This window comes from Lissotriton vulgaris, chromosome 1_1, assembly GCF_964263255.1.
Source record: "Lissotriton vulgaris chromosome 1_1, aLisVul1.2, whole genome shotgun sequence".
Taxonomy (NCBI): domain Eukaryota; kingdom Metazoa; phylum Chordata; class Amphibia; order Caudata; family Salamandridae; genus Lissotriton; species Lissotriton vulgaris.
Window position 1 is genome coordinate 227,667,426 of NC_141685.1, and position 15,272 is coordinate 227,682,697.

Genomic DNA, 15,272 nt, shown 5'->3' on the forward strand with positions numbered 1-15,272 from the left:
GGGTACATACAAAGATATACTGTGGATATTTAAGGTATTGGTGGCTTTTCCTATAATATATCCAAGAAAACAGTCCAGACTGCTAGAAAAAGGTGATAACTTGATTTCCACTATCAATCAGGAGAGAATCAAGAGTCAATACAAATCATACTGTGCAGAATTGGACTAGGTAGGTCGACGTTTCGGTCTTATCTTGATCATTTACAAGACCATCATCAGGACGGATTGGTAATATATACAATGGTTGACCCTTTTTTAGTTCCGAATCACGACACTTTTGGGTTTAAGTGACGGCATCCGCTTATTTCTTTAAGAGGCGGGCAATGTGCAGACTCAGTTTTAAGTATCAAGCACTTGTGCATACAGTAGTATTGCAGTGAACAGGTTCTGGTCGTAATTGACGTCCCGTGAGCGTAACTGACAAATAACTGTGAACGCTTTGGAACAGTACCCTGAATTGAACAAACCACCAGAACCTGTTCACTGCAATACTGCTGTATGCACAAGTGCTTGATACTTAAAACTGAGTCTGCACATTGCCCACCTCTTAAAGAAATAAGCGGATGCCGTCACTTAAACCTAAAAGTGTCGTGATTCGGAACTAAAAAAGGGTCAACCATTGTATATATTACCAATCCGTCCTGATGATGGTCTTGTAAATGATCAAGATAAGACCGAAACGTCGACCTACCTAGTCCAATTCTGCACAGTATGATTTGTATTGACTCTTGATTCTCTCCTGATTGATAGTGGAAATCAAGTTATCACCTTTTTCTAGCAGTCTGGACTGTTTTCTTGGATATATTATAGGAAAAGCCACCAATACCTTAAATATCCACAGTATATCTTTGTATGTACCCTGTTTTATGTTATTGTTCATTTTTTGTACAGAACTTTTCTTTGTCTTGAATTCGAAATAATAACTTTTCAGACAAACAAACTATCCTGGTTTCATGTTTTATTATTCATTTATTGTACCCATGATGTTAGTGTGGTAACATCCTTTGTTTCTCATTGTCAGAAACTTTTTAATTTAATTGAACAGCCTCTGATTGAACTCAGATTTAGGTACTTTGATTACCCTTCAACAAGTCCTAACCAGTGCGGAGACAGGGAAAGGCAAATTAAGTATTTTTCTGCCAAAGGAAGAAATCACAAATTAATTGTTGGTGAGGAATAGGCAGAGGCAGTAACTCTGATTCACTTCAATCCAATGGTAAGTCATCAATGTTGATGAAATAACCAGACGCCGTCCGATCTATCTTTTGTAGTTCAGTAGGTTTTGTGGAACTGGGAGATGACTCGTTTCGAGACATATATTACATAGACGTCGGTATTTGGCGAATTGAAGTCTGTGTATTATTTGTAATTTGATGTTGCTCAATTTCAACAGGTACAAGTCGCATTCCATTGTTAGTAACTCCATCACTTCAGAGAGTGGAGAATTCAAAAGTTATTAGTCTTTCCAACTGAAATGCCTGTATGGAAGCAAGAGGAGATCGGTGGCTACCCATGATCCAATGAGGCATACTGTTGTGTATCAGCAACATAGTGTGGTTTAATCAGATCAATTGAGACAAATCAATTGTCTGTGCAGCCAGCAAGGGGTGGAAGAAGTACTGTTTTTTTCCTTCGACAGCCAAGACAGGTAAAAGTGCCTTGTATGATGGCCCACATTTTTTTCACAATCTTTTCTCTGACCAGGTGCCCAACTTTAAAGACCCAAGCAGGTCTTGCCGTAACAGCTTTTGCTTCGCCAGTGGTGATGCGTTTTACTTGGACATTGTTTTGTATTGCCCAGAATTCATTGAGCTCCTGTAAAACAGCCAAAGGATCATTGATGTCAAATGGTTTTACATTCGCCACTGTGCTGCCACAATTGAGGTCAAGTACCCACATTCTTATCCCAAACAGGACTTTGTATGGAGTACGGCCCCCCCAGGGATTTTCTTTGCATGTTGATAAGTGCCCTCTGTACCCCATATAGGTGATTGATCCAACTGCCACCCGAGTCTAATACTCTAGCTGTTAAGGATTGCTTTATGTACCAGTTTGTCCTCTCCTCAATCAAATTTCCCTCAGGATGATATGGGGAGGAGTACCGCAAGCCACACCCATACTTCCCATGGCTTCTTTGTTAGCCTGTGAGCTAAATGCAGGGCCACAGTCTGAAAGTAATGTTCCAATTGCCTATGTCCCTATGAAGACTCACAAAAAATCCAAGCGTCAGCTGAGTGCTGAGGCTAAGGCAACGGGAATCTAGAGCATGAATCCACTACCACCAAATAGATAGATGCAGGAGGTCTGTCTGATAGCAGTAGTTGTGTTTGTGGTGGACATGCTGCGGTGGAACCTTTCATCTGCTGACAGATCTCGCACATGAGGACAAAACCCTTTGTCTGTTTTGCAAAACTGGGCCACCAATAACTCTGTAGTAGTGAAACAGTTGCAGTGATATCTGCATGTGCTGAATCCAGACCCTCCTGTGCAGCTAGAATTAATCCTAATCTGAAATTCATGTTTGGTATTACTCTATACCCCACTCCTGGAATTTGAGCATACAGAATGCTTTGCGTATCTAACCGTAAGGAGTACTTGAGTGGAAAACCTTTTGGCAAGACTGAGCTGTTATGGGTGACATTCACAGCCTTTGTTATTTGTTCATCTATCCTTGTGCTAGAATGAGTGATTGCAGCAAAGGCAGCAGTTCGCATTGGCGCCTTAGCAGCTTCATCACCCAATGAATACCCTTCATGCCAACACTCTGATGACTCAATGTGTGAATTAAATGAGCTTGTGGCAAGCATTCTTTCAGCTATCATACTTGTACCCAAAGCAGCTTGTGCTTTATTGTGCAATTTTGGGAATCTCTAAACCCATTCTGGCCCCAATAGTGAAGATATTCAGTGTATGACTGGACACAATAAAACAAATCTGAGTGTGGGGAATTCCAGATCCTATTTTTTTAGTGCTGGAGTCAGGGCTTTTAGTTCTTCTAGCTGTGCCATGCAATCTCCTAGAGACTGCGTCTGTGTATTGCTAGGACAGAACTTGATGTCCTGCATACATCCCTTCCCGATCACACATGCTTCACTGTACTTCTGTTTAGATCCTATGGTGGGATGATTGAGAGGATATTCTTGTTCGTAATGCAGAAAAGCTTGTGTTTTTAGGATAATAACTGTAATCTACATCTGTTGCAGTGAGAGAATTAGCCATTTGCATCCTTCGTGCTTTCACGTTTTTAATGTTTACTTTGGGAGCAGCCTTTAAGGTTGGTACTGGAGTCATGACAGTTATGAGTTTCCCCTGTGCTGGTGCTCTTTCTCTCACTACAGCAGTCTGTACTGCTGTGAGTATCTTTTCAGCGGATGCAAAACGCATATCTGTGTTCGTGTACAAATGTGATTGCCTTCATTGAAAGTGATGTAACTGTACCCTGATTGACCCGCGACTACAGGGCTCACCAAATTGGTGGTATTTACAAGTGTGTCTATGTGCTTGGAAGCTATCATGTCAGCTTGTATAGAACAGAGAATTTCTGTGTGCCCGTGTTGAATGTTGGACTGAAAAATTAGGTCTGATTAGGTCATAGAAAGGTTTAGCTCGTTCTCCGTAATCCACAATTGTAAACCTTTCAGTGCCCTTGGAGTTTGGAGTAATGTACATCTTTCTAAAAAAAATAGCTGCAAGGCTTTTCCCTTCACTTGATAGCTCATATCCCGAAAATAGGACATTGGCGTGGACAGTTATTGATGTTTTTAAATTAATTTTGTAGCCCAAATTGGCGAAGCACAGAATTATGTTGTTCACCCTGTTCAAGTGTTCTAATCACTCATCATCCATCAGATAAATATCATCTATTAGGACAGTGTCTCTTCATCACAATTTTGAAGTAACTCTGGTACTCTTACTGAAAAAAACCTGGGGCTATTTTTATACCCTTGGGCAAGTCTACAGAATGGGTCTCAGTGCCTAGAGCAGAGAATGCTGTCAAATGTCTGCTTCCAGGTGCTATATTTTGACAGAAGAGTCCATTTGAGATATCTAGTGTTTTTTTTTTCTACTCAATGTTATTCATTAATGTGGCCCTGTGTGTACTGCAAATGTTCCTGTGCATGTGTTCAAATGCCTGTAGTCTAAAAATAGACAGTAGGAATTGTTGGATTTCATTACGGGAAACAAAGGATTATTCATGAAAGAGATGCAGTGTTCAATCACACCTTGGTACCCAAGTTGATCTAAGATCTCCCTGACTTTTTTCTTTGCATCATGTTTTATTGGGTACTGCCATTGAGGAGTAGGAGTAGCTTTTAGTGGGATTTCATGGTAAGGTGACTCAGCATCCTACTCTACATGATTGTGGTAAAGTGCTAGAGCTAGCGTAGTGTGTATATGAATGTTTAAGTGACTCTGGAACAAGAACAGATAAAGGTGGAAAATTACATCTTCCTCCATAGGCACTCCATAACAAACTTAAGTGGCCAATCTCTTTCCGCCAAAGGGATGTTGTACCCATATGTCAGGTTCTCCCAAAAAGAGACCTTTCACTTTCCTGTGTATGTCCCTCTCCATTTGGAGTGTTATTTTGTATAAACGATGTCAGACACTTACCCTTGTATCAGTGTCTCCACTGTGATATATTCATTCAAAGCTGCTTTCACCAGACATTCAGTTACGTCCTGGCGAGCTATTTTAATCTTCTGCTGCGCTGTCTAACATCGTCAAAGCCTATGCCCGTTCAGAAGCAGAGTGCTCAATAGTCTTTGCATTTCTTCTTTTTAAATTGTGGTGTAGTTTTGGGTTTATCTTCTTATTTGAAAATGTAGTTTGAAGTGTGATGTGTCTCCCTTTTTGGCTTGACTCACTCTTCTGATCTATGTCCTGATTGTCCATCCCTCTCTGAGTATTTTGATGAACTCTCTGAATGGAACGAAAGGATTATTTATCAGTATCCTGATACTTGTCAGGTTTTTTAATGTTATCACGGTTCCTAAGGTTACTTCTCCTTTCAGAGGGTTCCTGTTGCGGAGATCCACCCCATGATCATGGTTTATTCTCCTTATTACATTTTGATTGTTTGCTCTCCCATCTCTTTTTTGAAGAATTGGGTAGTTGCTTCGAAATATCCTTTCCAGAATTACCTGCCACTTGTAGTTTCACAAGTTTGGCTCTCAATTGATCTCTACCTAGCAAGCATAGGTTTCTTCGATAATCTTAGGTAGTTCTCGCTCCTGTTGTGCAGGAGTTAATTCCATCAGGTGCTGGCTTATAGCCACTGCTATTCACTTCCCTTTTCTGTTACTTATTTTAATTACTGATACCTGGGCAAAATTGCCCATCAGTTTCATACCTAAGTCCAGGACAGGTTCTGCCCTGTACTTGTTAAAATTCTGGTGTAACTGCTATTGAAGGGGTACATTGAATTCTGATATAAGCTGCAGCAAAAATTGCACCATGGGTGGTACAATCCTCTATTGGGGGAGCCATCCCCATTGGAAAAAAAATTGTTAACATTTTATGTTTTTCCTGCAGGCCCATATGAAGAAATACTCCTTCAAGCTGTGCCATTTTCTGTTCTATCCTGAAAAGGGTTTGCTCCCGCTTGGTGGGCATTCTTCCCATAATCGAATTCTGTGTTTGTGGGCTGATAGTTGGTGTAGTCAATTGAGGATGACCAACTTGAGCAGTCCAGGCAGGTTGCAATGTAAATGTTCACATTGCAAACTGTGCAAGGTGTCTGTATAGTTTTACTTTGTCTCTGTAAAGTGTACAGAATTCTGCTGCTGGCAATGTATCAATGTCTGAATGCAGTGTGTAAGTAGCTAAGACCGGCCAGGTCGCTCCATCTCTGCTGAACATACCGAGTCTCTCATTTGCTGTGGTGTGGGGAGGGCACCTTTAACCCAATTATTATGTTCTTGGTAGGTTAACAGGACTTCTATGTCCACTTATGGACATTTTTCTTCAGGTGTTTCATCTTCAATGTAAGAATGAAACAACTGTGTGCATTCATCTTCAGGAACGAATCTAACCCAATAATAGAATACCTCTTTTCCGAATGCCTCGTGTGCCTCTATCACGAAGGTAAGACCACCACCCATTGCCGGTAGGCTGTAGTGTAATAATTTTATAGTAAATGCATGTCTGCAATTCTCTACAGTGCATGAATGAACTACTCAAATTTGACCGTTAAATAAGTATCAAACCAACATTGGCAGCGTCATGTCATGTAGTTCCTAAAAATATAAAGGATATGCGCATTTGTTGGATAACATAAACAAAGGGTTTCGTGTCTAGGCTGATTCAGGACACCCTCGTAGGATATGTCGGTTTATAGACCAGCTAGCTCAGAGTGCCACTATAAGCCCAAGAACCTTAAGATGGAGCGAATAGTCTCTGCCAACCACTGAACATGACAACCCTTGACCCTGCAGGGATCGTGGAAACAGTACAGTACTTTTCACTTGTGCTCTCTTAGTCTCGGAGAGATACACAGAATAAACGTTAGGGACATTTTCAATAAGCATTTATTGAACCAGCATCATTACAGTATAAAACATATGTGCTGTAACAATCAGTAGACAGTAGCAAACATAAGAGATTTCAAGCACCAAAAGAGAAAACTGTAGATATATTTCTAGCATGGTGCTAAAGCAATGAATATATGCAGACATATATAAAACAGTAATCTCAGCATACTCCTACGATGCGGACCCTATCTAAGTGTACCTAAATGTACCTAGCATGTATGTGGGGGTAAAGCATGTATGTGGGTGTGAAGCCAAATATCCCCTAGGAAAGAACCAACCCCATTACCTGATGAGAGGCAATGAAGGACCCCGTCTTGGTCACGAGTTAGACAATGCAAAAAGAAATGTCAGACTGCTGCATGTTGATGTTTCAGCATGCAGGACCCCAGTGTCAGCGTGGAAGGATTTCCTCTAGTTAACCACTGAAGGTGAGGTTCTTTTATACCAAGAAGGAAACCTCTGTTGTTTTACTTAGATCAATATGTTATGATTGCGATTATAATCAATAATTGCAATAATGCAAAGTAGCTCTTTTGCCCAAGGCTTATGAGAGCGATGACCCTTATACAGAGTTTTTGTACAGAGTATGTTAATCCTGTAATGTTCGTCATGGTCAGGGGATTAAGATATGGTACCAAGAATCCTCATCCATAATAAATTAGATTAGTTTCAGGGAAAATGATTTACTTTTATTCAGAAAATAACTGGGTAAAAAGTCAGTGCTTGAACCTTTATATGAGGCAAGGTAGGACAATGTAGGTGAAAGGTCTAGCTCATGAAATATAACAAGATGATGCAGCAGAACTTTTGACAGAATTTTGTAAGCAGAATTTAGCAATGCAAGAGGTCTGTAGGATTCCAGATCAAGCATATCTCTACCCGTTTAGGCAATGAGCTGAGTAGGGCATCACACAACGAGGGCAGCAAGGCACTGCAGTAAGTGCAGTGTCCTCCAACATTGTCAGATGGGGTGCCAGTAATGGTGCGTATACTTTTTAAAATTCGGCTGTAAACAAAACCTGGGGTTTTGCTGGTGACAAGTGCACCCATCACTTCAGGCATCAGTGATTTCTTCATTGCATTTCTCCCTGCACTCCTGTAAGTTCCGTGGCAGGTCCATGCCGGTCAGAAACTCACTTATGGCTCCAGAGCGCACCACAGACGCGGATGTATGCAAGAGAATGTAATGAAGTGTAAAAGAAGAATGTATTCCCTCTGTGTGTGGAGTAACTACCCTTCATCTGAATGAATAGACAGGATAGAACTCTGGTCCACTTCCTGATGGCTCAGCAATGCCTGCAGCATAACCAAAGGGTTTCCATCAGCATGCTTTCTTTTAATGCATTCAAAATAATTAAGATAGCGTAACCTTCCCAATAGTGTAAAATGTTCATACTTAGACTGATGCAATCGTGCCTGATGCCAACCTGGAAACGTCTTTAGTGAGATGACATATTAAGGGCATTACCTATACAGTGCCCTCAAAGGAATACTTTTAATGCATCCCTTTTCCATCATAGAAGATGAGGCTGAACCAGTGTTAACATTGAAGTATTCTCTGCTATTATTAGTGATCAAAGCAGGAAACGGGGGTCCTCCATTGTCGAAACTTGTAGTCTCCAAGTAGGTATAGGTGGCGAGACGTAGCATAACTGCAAATGGAGCAGGTTAGGGTTCAGTCATCTATGGCCGAGATAGTCTATACGTGTGATATGTGGAACAATATCCTGCGTGCAAAAAATCCTGTCATGGTGGACATGAAGTTCATGTGCATGTGAATAGTAGGAATTCACTCTGATATTGGGATGTCGGTGGTGCCATACATCTAGTAACTCCGAGGGTTTTAGCCATGTAGTGAGAGTAAGGGTATTGGAAGTGGACACAGTGCGGGGTCAATCCAGGACTAAGCATCTTTAGGGTCAGTGAAAATTACATTGCACCATCAATCTGGACACAGTTGGTAAGAGAAGAGAAGTGCCTATTGGAGGTGATGTTCCCTCAACATGTGTTTAACCTCAAGGATAGTGCAACATTTCCGCTGAACCGCTAGAGTGTATTCCAGGAACACCATTACGCTGACATTGTCAACTATCATGTTGCCCTGCTTACGTGCCTCATTCAAGACAATGACTGTCTAAGTAATGCATAATGCATGCTACCAACAGATGGAGTGGGGTGCAGGAGGAAGTCTTCCCATGGGACCTTATGTGCATGTCCCACCAAAAAGAAGAGCAACAATAGTTCCACAGGAATTAAAAAGCATATCCAGTTATCTATATATGTCTCCACACCATTGCCCTCAACTCCCTCAGGACAGTTCACCACTCTAATAATATTATGCCTAGACCTGTCATTGACGTCCTTAGCACAGGGGCTGTGGTGATGTCATCTATCTTTGACTCCAGAGATATACAAGACTGGTAACTGAACAAGCGGCCTAGAGGGTCAGTTGCTCGCTGAGACCCCGGTGGTGACATGGATCGGCATGAGCATGCAACAGAAGCACCAGTTCTAGGGCGCACCATCAAGATTTTTCCCTTTTAGGGGGAGTGCAACAAAGGGGTCAGAATGTTGCAATTATGAGCTCACTTGTGAGTGCCAAAGCAAACCACCACAGTTTAAAGCACAAGCAGTCCTGTATGGAGGACAAACAGTAGGATATGTGGAAGAGCACAGAGGAAATCAAACTTTGCACAAGTGGTGCCTCTCTTGAACGCGTCTCTGAGGGAGGGTAGGGTCCCGCGGTCCTGGAAAAGAGCTATGGTGATTCCCCTCCTTAAGAAGCCTGGATTAGATGCCGAGGTTCTGGCCAATTACAGGCCAATTTCCCTCCTCCCGGCTCTGGCTAAGATCACAGAGAAGCATGTGCATGGCGTTCTTTCTGGCTTTCTAGAATCAAATGACCTACTGCACCCCTCACAATCCGGATTCCGGCCTAATTTAAGTACGAAGACGGCACTCCTTGAGGTATCAGAGGTTATTCGGGAGACACTGGACGCAGGAGGCAAGGCCATGCTTGTCATGCTAGATTTGTCGGCGGCCTTTGACACCGTCCCCCATGAGGCGCTCCTCGCCAGACTTTATGACATCGGTCTAAGGGGGACGGTGCTCAAATGGTTTACATCTTTTCTTGAGGGCCGCCGACAAACGGTCTGGGCCTCCCCGAGCTCCGCTGAGATGCCGCCTTTGGGAGTCGGAGTTCCACAGGGTTCTGTGTTGAGCCCGACTCTTTTTAATATCTTTATGACCCCTCTGGCGGCACTGGTGGAGGCTTTTGGGGCCCAGATGATGTCCTATGCGGATGACACGCAACTGCTCTTTACGTGCAGGAAAGATCAGGCATTCGATGGAGAGAGCATTCGGGGGTGTCTGGGGATGGTCTTTGGCTGGTTCCAGCGGAACAGCCCTAAGGCCAACTCCAGCAAATCGGAGGTTCTGTTCTTTGGCTGTGCCGCAGACCCTGAATGGCGGGAGTGGTGGCCAACGGACATGTGTCCCTCTGCTCAGTCATCTCAGGTGGCCAAAAACTTGGGAGTCAAGCTGGATAACAATCTCACGCTAAGATCTCACATTCTTGGTCTGGCGGGCACTTGTTTTGGTATCTTGAAGATGCTCTGTAAGTTTCTACCTTTGCTTACAGAGGAGCACAGAAAGATCACTGTTCAAGCCTTAATAGGCTCTAGATTGGACTATGCCAATGCCCTTTATTTAGGGCTTCCGGATTATTTGGTTCAGCGGCTGCAGGTGGTGCAGAACTCCGCGGCTCGCGCCACCTTCGGCCTTCATAGGCGAGCAAGAGCATCCGGGTTGCTACAGTCGCTTCACTGGCTGCCCATCCGGAAGCGGATTATGTTTAAAACTCTGACTTTGGGGCATAAAGCACTTTTTGGCTCGGGAGCAAGGTATCTGCAGCGAAGGCTGGCTTTCTATCGTCCAGCTCGCTCACTTCGGTCGGAATCTCTGTTCACGGCCGTGGTCCCTCGAGTGAGGAAGGCTCGCACCGGGGGCCGTTCCTTTAGTCTCAGGGCCCCCCAGCTGTGGAATTCTTTACCGTTGGCTTTACGCAGTACTCCCAATTTGTTCCTGTTTAGGAAGAGCCTTAAGACCTGGCTTTTTAACCTTTAGGTTGTTGCTCTTTTCTTCTGTTTCTGTTGTATGCTGTTATGTTTGTTAACGCTGAGCTGCCTGTACAAAGCGCCGGGACACTCTTTCTGAGTAGCCGTGCGCTATACAAATAAAAGTATAACATAACATAACATAACATATATCCCGAAAGGCACAACAGGCGAAGTAACACAAGGAGAGTGCGAGCTGCGGTAAGTCTCATGGCTGAGAATAGCAATTCAGGCAGTCAAGGGAGAATCAAAGAAAAGTGCGGCAACACCAATTTACAGGATACAGCAGCAACAGATTGTGTGCACTGGTGCGACAGCACTAATGAAGTTCCTGGGAAATTCAGAGATCTGGATGTGGTTTTATTGTATATGGCACAAAACACACTACATGGCACTACATTGCAGTTCTATTTCCCCCACTGCACTGGAGCCAGAGCCAGTAGGTCACATGAACAGCCTGCGTGTGATTTAGCAGTCTAGGAAATGTGGTCCTAAACCATCGGCACATCCAGCCCACAGTGCCAGGGTCCCCAAATTAAAGTCAAAGGTGGCACACGTCACCAATGAGAGTGCTACAGTCAACAACTAGCAGGAGGTAACTGAGGCAGGACGGGGAGTCAAAAGGTCAGTTCAGAGGAATTTCTTGGTCTTCTCCAGGTCACGCCGATTTGCAGTTGGGAAGCAGGCTGTATGTGGTGCAACGCCCCCAGGGCTCAGCAATTCATATAGGCAGATCGAATTGTTCTACCAGTCTGTGGCCCAACAAGTTCTCCTAGTCTCATATGAGCATACTCGCCTGCTCTGCAACAATACCAGAGTCTAAATGAATGTATATAAAGAAGTGGGGGGTTGGGCTGCAGTTGCTGTTCTAGTTATTCATGGAAGACAAAAGACCGGCTTCTGCTGCCTTCTCCCAGGCTGCACATGGAAATCGGCAGGCTCCGCCAATTGATCATTGCGCTCCCTAATAAAAGGATCCATGCACGACTGACTATCGTGGTATCAAGTGTAAGCACCGGGGTTTCCTGGATGTAGCAGACTGGTAAGGATTGCAAAGATTCCTGGGTGCAGTAGAGCGGCAATGGAGCATTGATCCATTCAGAAACACAAATTGAGCAGTCAGATTTGGACAATAGCCGTTAAAGACATCAAGCATTGCAGATCCCAGCCGATAACTTCATGAAAATAGCACTGACCAAATGCCGGTCCTGAGGAGAACCTTAAAAATTGTGGAGGGTTTGAAACGCGTTGACCCAGCTGGTTGGGGGAACAAAAATTGGTGAATAATTCAGCACAAGCTAGGAAATATGGCATAATGCCTGTTCCTGAAGTATTTTATCCTCACTAGCTTACACAGGCAGGATGCATAGTGTTCTTGTTTTATAAATGAAAATTCTGTCAGTGTTATTTTCTCAGATTGAAGGACTGGTCAATTTCAAAATTGTATTGTCTCTTTATTTATCTGTTAATGTTTTTGTATGTTGAATCATCGTTGTAAAATGTATATATGAGTACAGGAAAAAAAAGTTGCCCTTCAAAAAAGACATGAAATGAATGTTGATATTATGTTAAAAAAAATAGAGATATAAGGGTAAAATAAATCACAAGGGCCACTACATTTGTAAGTGTGGTTCTTACAGCAACACTTAATAACTTGAATTCAACACCAAGACACCGAAACTGTTAATATAAGAGTCAAAATGAGGGCGGGCCGCTAATGGTAGACATCCCTCCGGGGCCCAGTAGTGTACTGAGGTCCGGTGGGCAGCCCTACAAGCTTACCACCTCCCATCAGAGTCAATCAAGGTGGGGACCTAGGGCTCCATGCAGCAGCAAGTCCGGCTTATGCACCATGAAGCCCAGCACCTAGAGCAAGGCATTGAAGGAGGTAAGTCCCTGATGTCCCGGCAGTGTCCAGAGCTAACCGAGATGGCTCTCAGCAAAGCCCCCAACGATGATGGAAGGCAAGAGATCTCAAAGGGAGCACAATGAAAGACAGTGATCAGGTTCTCATGGCCCAGGGCTCTGTAGCATAGCGGCTAAAGCAACCAAACAATGAAAGGTGCCCAGTGGAGTATGAAGGTATGTTGAGCAGTGTCACAGACACCTCTGATTGTTGAAGGCAGGCTCACCAGGGTCCAAAGACTCGGCTCAGTGGTAGCAGTAGGCTTAGCATGAGCACCGCACAGCCCAGCATGGGGCACCGCTGAAAATACTGCCCCTGGAGCCCAGTAGCTCTCAAAAACAGCTGAGACGTGTTCCTGGCAGTGCCCTAAGTAACAATAGGAAGTTGGGGGTCCATATGGCCTCCTGCTAAAACGAACTGGTCAGAATGACCGGAATGCGGAGCAGAGCTCAGTCAACTCTCGTCTGCCATCTTGGTATCCTCAGCCATGCTCCATGCACTCAAATCTAATTAACCTGTATTCCTGTATTAAAACTATCCTGCATTCTAAGACGAAAACAGCCAAGAAAAAGGATCAGAATTATGAATGTCACAATGCAATACAAACATTTGAAAGTGTGTTTAAGAATTTCAAAGTTTCAGGGACTCATCCTACAAATGTGGTTGATAATTTAAGAATTACAGTAAAATGTATAGCTTATTAAAGTATGTCAAATCAAGTGGCAAAGAAGAAGTGCAAAAATCAACTTGCTTTGACTGTGACCAACTTTGGCTTTGAGGTGACTGGGTAACACATTTTTTACACATTAAACAGGTTCCTGACTCCTGAGTCTCGTGCTCAATCCTCATGGTATTGACAAACAGCTACAGCTAAGAGGATGGTGTACTGAGTTGTCTAATTATTTCAATATTAATTGTATATAGAAATCTAGGACAGTGATTAAATTGCATCTAAATAAATGTGCTTGGTTTGAGAAATTATGTTCAAAAGGTTTAAAAGGGGTAAGTATATTGATGAATGCCAAATATTTGCTTATGGTTTCATTTCTGTTTTACTAAGCATACTGCTTTTCACAATTGTTATTTATAATCAAGTGGGTCTATTCACAAAGGCAGTTTAACACTTGAGTAAATCTTCATGTGTAAATGTACTCTTAAAGTTTGTAGTAACTTTACATCTTTCAGCTATGCTCCATTTCCAGGTCAAAAGACACCAGAGCAGTGATTCCTAACCTTTTAGCATTCTGTGGATCCCCACTAAATCCTTATTAAAATCCAGGGACATCCACTCAATCATTGTTGGGATCCAGAGACCCACACTGAGTCATTACTGGAAGCCAGGGACCCCTGCCTAAGCATTTCCGATGATTTCAATCAATCAATCAATCAAGCATGGTTTATATAGCAAGATTGCTCTCCGGTGAGAGTCTCAATGCACTGAGAGGGGGTAGCCTACTGATCCGTCTGGGTGCTGGGGTTCAGTCAAAGAGCCAGGTCTAGAGATCCTTCCTGAATTGAGTCAGTGATGGGGCTTACCTGTGGAAGAGAGGCAGGGTGTTCTAGGTCTTGGTGGCATGGTAGGAGAAGGATCTCCTTCCTGTCCTGGTCTTGCTGGTCCCTGGGAATGTGGCCAAGGCAACTTGGGTGGAGTGGAGGTGTCTGGTGGGTACCAGGAATGACAGGCGGAGGTTCAGATATTCTGATCCTGGAGGGCTTTGTAGGCATGTGGGGGAGTTGAATGTGAGTCTTTTGTTGACTGGGAGCCAGTAGAGTTCTCCCAGGAATTCAGTGATGTGGCTGCAGTGGGGGATGTCCATGACCAGTCTGGCTGCAGTGGGGTTTAAATGTTCTGTAGTTTCCTGAGTAGTTTCTGGGTGATGCTGCCATAGAGTGTGTTGCCGTAGTCGAGCCAGCTGCTAATGAGAGCATGGGTGACTGTCTTTCTGGATTCGGTGGGGATCCATCTGAAGGTCTTTCAAAACAGGGCAAGTGTGGGAAGCATGGTGAGGAGACAGTGTTGATCTGGTGATTTATTGTGAGCGGGGAGTCAGTATGATGCAGAGGTTTCGTGCGTGGTCCATGGGTGTGGGTATGATGTGTGTTCCTAGTGTTGCTGGCCACCAGGAGTCATCCAAAGCGGAGGGGGTGTGTCCTAGGATGACGACTTTGGTCTTGTCTGAGTTAAGTTGGAGGCAACTCTCATCCAGGTGGTGACAGCCTTCATCCAGTTGTGAAAGTTCTTTCTGGCAGCTGAGGGTTCGTTGGTGAGGGAGAGGTTCAGCTTGGTGTTGTCGTCATAGGTGAAGGTGTTCAGTTAGTGCTTCCTGACAATGGCTATGATTGAGGTCATATAGATGTTGAAGGGGGCTCAGAGAGGAGCTCTGGGGCACTTCACAGCTGATCTATGTGGGTTCTGAGAGGAATGGTGATAGTCTGACTCGCTGAGTTCAACAGATGAGGAGGAAGCGGATCCAGTCCAGGGCTTTGTCACAGATGCTGGCGTTGTGGGGTCACGTTCTTAGGTTGCTGTGGGAGATGGTGTTGAAGGTGGCAGAGAGGACCAGAAGGATCAGTGCTGTTGTTTCACCCAATTCGAGGAGGGAGCAGATGTCATCGGTGGTGATAAGGAGGGTGGTCTTGGTGCTGTGGTTGGCTTGGATGAACTTGGAGAGTTGGGCATTGATGGCCTTCTCGATGACCTTGGCTGGGAAGGGGAGC